The sequence below is a fragment of the Humulus lupulus genome, chromosome 2 (genome assembly GCF_963169125.1).
Source record: "Humulus lupulus chromosome 2, drHumLupu1.1, whole genome shotgun sequence".
NCBI classification, from domain to species: Eukaryota; Viridiplantae; Streptophyta; class Magnoliopsida; order Rosales; family Cannabaceae; genus Humulus; species Humulus lupulus.
This window is the reverse complement of record NC_084794.1, coordinates 150,342,382-150,349,100: the sequence shown is the minus strand read 5'-3', so window position 1 is coordinate 150,349,100 and position 6,719 is coordinate 150,342,382. Positions and strand designations below refer to the sequence as shown.

The following is a 6,719-nucleotide window of genomic DNA, read 5'->3' as shown; positions in this document are numbered from 1 at the left end:
GAGCGCAAAAATAGAGGGAAGTTGAGATACTTACGAATCCTTCTGAAAGAGTAGAATGGAGACGGGGCTAGGCCATCTGTCCAGAAGAAGGCCTTCTTGAAATCAGGAGGGTGGTTGGGAAGATCTTCAAACATCTTCTTCTCCTTGGGATAGCTCGAGAGATAATAGAATCCATCTCCTCCCCGAGCTCGAGAGGGATTGCTTTTCAAGCAAAAGAGATATAAGATCTCTTCTGGCGAAGGTCCTTTCCACTTCAGCTCATGGTACAGTGACCTCAGGGTAGACAGAACCCTGTAAGAATTGGTGTTGAGCTGGAAGGGAGCCAACCCAAAAAAATCTGTGAAGTCCTTGAAAAAAGACTTCAAGGGTAGTATCGCCCCTGCCTTCATATGCTCCTGGCTCCAAGCTGCATATCTCAGCTTGCTGTCAGGATTTCCATCTCCTGGAGCGCGGCAACTTTGCTCGTGGAAGGTCGGAGCTCAACACCTCAGCTAGCCCGATAGTCCTATGCCGTGAAAGGCCAAAATATCAGCTATCTAACCTAACGATGTAACCGAGCTCCAGTAATGCTCGGCCTCGAAGAATTCTCTCCTCGACTACGAGGTAGAAGGTTCCCCCATCAGTGAAAATTGAAGAGCGCCGGGCTTGACGGCGATTGTCACTTTGAGCATAGGATCGAGAGGAATTGGTCTAAGCTCGGTGTCCAGAATAGGATAAAGGGTGACCCTTAACCTTTTTCTCTTCCCTTCTTCGACCTCGTCTATCTGACGTCGGACGTGGTCTCGAGTGTCCTCTTGCTCACGCCTCAGTTCATGCTCCCGAATTAAGCATTGGTTCCGAGTAAAAGGAGATTTCGGGCTTGAAGCTACTGGTGAGTAAGGAATCGTGAGCTTTGACCCCCACCACTTTCCCGAATTCTGCAACATCTAATAAGAAAGAAAAAGGGTGAGGGCCAAGTGAACAAGAAATAAAGAGACAAATAGTACCTAAGCTCGAATGATCGAGGCTACAAGGCAAGCTCGATCCAAAGGATGAAGCCAATCTCAGAGCGTGTAATCCACCGAAAGGAGGGAAGGTGGATAAGTTATGGGAAATCCCGAAATATTAGGGAAAAAAGGTGGCGGTTATTAAAAAGGTGATATTTTTTAGAATCGTGCATTCCTTAAAAAACCCTAATTTTGTACCCGATATCTTGGTGTGCAAGATATGGTCTCTAAAATTTGAAAACCCAAAAAAGGAACCATATTTGGACCTTTTTTTCACAAAAATTGGGTTTGAATCTAATGTCTATTAGTCGAAGCACCCTAATCCTAGTGCATTAAACTAATGAATGGGTCGAAAATAAATCCTAGTGCCCATGTGTAACAAAAGCATAAACATACATGAAGAAAAAAAAATGTATATATAACGCAAAGAAGCCATGAACCGAAAACTTACACAATGTGATCAGTGGAAACAGAGAAATGGATGATTGAATGAGCGGTTGCAAGTGCGATCTCACTGAGTCAAAAAGTCCAACGTTGCTTTGTCTTCTCGGCTTGGAGAACATGCAAAAACTGGGCAAAAGTTTCTGGTTTTTTCTCTCTGAGAATTTGAACATGAAAGAAAACTAAAGAAGACGACCGAAGGCTTATTTATAGGCCCATGGAGATGTTAAAAGTTGAACTAATCTGGGCCATTGGCCAGATTCCATATCAGATCTGACGGTCAGGGACAAGTGAAATGATAGTACACAAAAGGAGGGCAGGCGGATAGACATGGGCAGAGTTTCAAGGCATCCAAGTACCTTGAGTGATCAATACCCAACTGACGCGTGTCCATACTCGAGTGTGTGACGGAACAGTTCCCGAAGAAAGTAGTTCAAAAGTTTCCTTCTCATAGGATTCGAACTAATACTTTTGAGGGGGCAAAATGTTACACCCAGATTTCGAGACCCGAGATTGTGGCCTCGAAAGCTGGACTCTTCAAGTGTGAGCTCGAGATATCTAAAACGCATGTTCATGGCCCAGATGTCAAACCCTCGAATCAAGATGGCAACCTCGAAGTTCTTTCTGAGCTCGAAAGAACTTAGCATCGGGGTATATCCGTTATCGGGTGTCTTCGGATCAAGTAGCCTGAGCTTAGCAAGAGTACAAGCTCGGAATGTAACAGCCTCGTTGGTATCTACCCGCTCCGAGCTGGTCTTGGAGTAAGGCGGCTAGTTCGTAACTTATCTATAGACCTGGACCGACATGATGCTGATTGCCGACCTCGAAAGATTTAAAGGGTCATCTGATGTAACGCGTTCCATGCATTTAAAGATATTTATTGTTGTAACATCCCAACATTAAAGGGATATTAACAAGTCTGTTATTCGCCCCCTGGTCTTCAGGGAACGTTTCCTTGTATATAGGAGTTACAGTATTTAATATCATTATTTTAATTAATAAACAGAAGTATTTTCCTGAAATATGTGGGAATGAACTCTGAAAACTCTCTATAGAGAGTTCGTGAGCATTTGTAGAGGATGAATCTTTGGATATACGGAGAGAAATTCTGGAGAATTCATCCCTGAAGGATTTCCAGAAAACTCCAAGTCTTAATAAAATAGACTCGTGGACTAGGCAGAGTTAACTGCTGAACCACGTAAAATTCTTGTTGTTCTACCATATTATTTGTCTGCGCCATAGTTCTTATTGTTCAATTGCTCTACATTTTAAGTTAACGAAAAACGGCGTCAACACCTTCAAGCTGTTTAATTAATGAATTATTAAATAATTAAAATGTATATTTTAAAATAGAAAATTAATTTTTAAAAAAATAATTAAGAAACTATTTTAAATAATAAAAAACTAACATAGATATTTTAAAAATAAATTATATGATTAATAGTATTTGAGAAGTGGGTGAAGAAGAAGAAAACATTTTAAGATTTTCATTTTTTATTAGTTTTAGGTCTAGGGTTTTGATTTTTGATTAGTTTTAGGTTTAATTTTAGATTTCTATTTAATCTTTATGTCTTAATTTTAAAATTAAATCTATTTATATATTTTATTAATTATGTAATATATTTTATATTTTAAAATTAATTTATTTTATTTTCTATTTTAAAATATATTTTTAATTATTTAATTAATTTAATAATTAAAAAACTTGAGGGTATTTTGGTCATATTCAAAAAATATTTAATCAAAATTGAACTTAGTGAATTATTTTGTTCAATTTTGCAAAACTCATAGTCCAAATTGTCATTTAACTAAACACAAGGTACGATTAATAACTTTTGCAAAACAAATGGTCCAAAATGGTATTACCCAATTTTTAATAATTAAAAATGTCATATATTATAAAAGAGTGAAATAAACATATTTAAAAAATATAAACCAAAATGATATTAAAAAAAACATTAAACAAAGAATCTATAAGATAGATACTTTCTATATATAAATATATAGTGCATTATAGTTTTAAAATTAAATATTTTTTCCTAATTTTTTTATAGAAAAAATACCCATGAATTTTAATATAATAAAATATTTAAACAAAAATCTAAATTAAAACTATGAATTTAAAATGTTTATTTATCAAATTTTAATTATTTAATTTAAAATTTTTAAAGCCAACAAAAAGTAATATATAAATATAATAATAATTAATTGCTATAACAATTAAAATAAGTAATTTCTCATTAAAAAACTAAATGGAAAAATAAGAAAATATATATTTATATCTTATTTCATTGTTACATATATATTTGAATAAACAAAATACGTTAAATGTCAAAAATAAATAAATAATAAAAGCAAAAAAGAATAAATTTAAGCACATGAATATCTTTTTGGTTATAATTTAATATAAAGTTTTAAAAAAAAATTGCACCGATTTGGTACCCACTATAATCAATATTTCTCACTTAGTAACCTCAATTTTGCAAATTAGTTAAAAATAATACATTATGTTCAAATTTGGTCAACAAAATTTTTATAATGACTAGATTACCCTAGTTAATTAATTAATTAGATTTAATTTATTTTTATGATTTCTACATATATTTTAATTAATAAAAAAACAAAACAAAAAACATAAATGAGTTTAACTACAATTTAAAAAAAAAAAAAAAATTAATGCTAGATTTAACAAAAAAAACTTCATCTTTATCTTTTCGCTATTCTTTTTCTTTACTTCGTATCAAAATTTAATCAAACCTTTAAAAAAAAACTCTCAAGAACACTCAAGAATAATCCATAATAAAATCAACACCCCAAATTAAATCCCAAAACCAAAATCACAAACAATAACAAAATCAAGACCCCAACCTATTTCAAAATTATAAAAAATCAAAATCACAACCCCAAAAAGAAAATTAGAAAAGAAAACAGGTCTTAGATTCATATTTGTATAATTTATAAAAAATAATCAAATCCAGTTCAAGCTCCCCCCACTATTGTCGGCTAAACTGCACCTCCCCGGATTAGATCTATTGTTGCTCTTACCCTCCATCACCACAGCCCAGCTCAGTCGCCACATCGCACAGAAATGAAGTACCATACGTCCAGTGTCGCCTTCAACCAGCTCCTCAAAGCTATGTCGTAATTCCTCCACCTTCGGTATGGATTGGTTGTTCTCCTACAGTAAAAAAATAGATGGAGAGGAAGAATAGGAAGAGAACAAGCATTAAAGAAGATGAAAATCAGGAAACCTTAACCCACATGCGCTGAAGTTAGAAGCCAAAAGCCTACAATCATCTCAGAGCCTCCCAGACGCACCCGTTTCCAGCACCAATCACCTACAGTAGCAGAAGAGAAAGTGAAAGGTAGAAGAAGAAGAGATTGGTGCCAGTTCAGACCACGATTTTCCCTATCCCTGGCCTCTCGACCTAGCTCCCGTTCCGTCTTCGACAAGCCCTCAACCCAGCTCTGGCTTCAACCACAATTCAAAGAAGAAGAAGAAGAAGAAGAAGAAACCGCAGGGGGGAGGAGAAAGAGAAGAACGAGATCTGGAAATATTTTTTCAGTTTAATTTTTTTATGTCAATTAAACTAATTTTATATATTTTAATTTGTTTTTTTTAATTATTTTATAATTTTAATATTAATTTTATATAAATAAATGAGTAGGACCAATTATAATATGACATGTGTCTCATAATTTTTTAAAAATAATTTCAACTATTTATAACTAAGGGTAATCTGGTAATTATGAAAAATATGTAGGCCAAATTGTATTGGAAGGTACCATTTTTAATTGATTTACAAAATTGAAGGTACCAAGTGAGAAATATTAATAATAGAGGGTACAAAATTGATACTTTGTAAAAATACAAGGTACCAAATGAGTATCTACCCAATTTTAAAATATGTGATGAAAAATTATTATGACTCATTTATTAAAAAAAAAAATCTTCAATTTATTTATCTTATTTAGATAACTTTATTAAATTAAAAAAAATATTTACCTTATTTAGATGACTTTAAAACTAACGGTGCTAGAAAATAATAAAAAAAACAAGTGTTAAATTTAACGGAAAACAACAATTTTTGTTTCAATTTATTTACCTTATTTAGTTGACTTTATTACTTTTAAAAAAATTATTTAGATTATTTAGATGACTTTAAAACTAAAGTTGTTTAAAAAAAAAATGTGTTAAATCTCACAGAAAATAACAATTTCTGTTAAACTCACATTTATAATATATACTAGTTGCAAGCATCGTGCAATGAACGTTTGCTTAGTTTTATTTAGAAAATTTATTAATTATTTTTATTACATTTTTATGATTTCCATATAAATTTTAAATAAATAAACAATATTATATATAAAAGAATGACATAAACATATTAAAAGAAAAATTAAACTAAAACATTATTTATGGTTTTTTTAAAGAAAATAATACGAAACATTTTAGATCACAAACTACCCTATTTAAGGTACAAAACATTCATGATATTATTCAAATCACACTTAAATAATTGGAGAATAAACTTTTTTATTCTTGATAGAAAGATAAATGTTATTCTAATTTCTTATTTAGTTACATAATCATATTATTTGCACACACACGATACTTATATTAGGTAGAAAGAACGTGCAATGTACGTTTGCTTAGTTTTAAAGTAGTAAACATACTTATTCAAACATTTACTTAAAAAATTAGGGCAAAACATTGTCTATAATTTTAATAAAAATTAATTCACTTTTTAAAATATATATATTTATATGGAAGACTTCTCAATGGTTACTATCCATAGATGGGTACTAACAATTATGATGATGTAGCAACATAGTAACTTGGTATAGCAAGTTACCAATAGGTAAATATATTTTTTTCTACATTAATTTCGAATTTAGTTTTTTTTTGTCATAATTAATGTTGTGTCCAACCAATGAAAGACATTAGCTATATTTAGAAATTGATATGCACTTGAAAAATGAAAAAGTTTCCAATATTATATTTTCATAATAAATACATTTTTTTCATTAGGTAACCCTTCCAAAAATTTGAAAAAATCAAAATTTATTTTTACAAATATCAATTAACAACTATAAATATGGACCATTGCTTTTAATCCAATGTTTAATATTAAAGTAATCATCCATAGGTAGTAACCATTAAGAGTGAATTATAGTTCTATAGTATATATAAATATTTATATCAATAATCTCTACATACATTGACATAGATACTGTTGACGCCGTTTTTCGTCAACAGTGAAAGAAGAGCACGTAAACAATGACTAGTAA

General features: G+C 31.4%; 1 long non-coding RNA gene across 1 annotated transcript; it reads right to left on the bottom strand.

Annotated features, from left to right (window-relative positions):
* Window positions 1–4,205: 4,205 nt before the first annotated feature.
* Window positions 4,206–5,201, bottom strand: LOC133818624 (uncharacterized). The gene is made up of 2 exons (XR_009885992.1): window positions 4,689–5,201; window positions 4,206–4,605 (listed from the first exon to the last, which is right to left on the bottom strand). It is a non-coding gene; the product is annotated as an uncharacterized LOC133818624 (long non-coding RNA).
* Window positions 5,202–6,719: the final 1,518 nt, after the last annotated feature.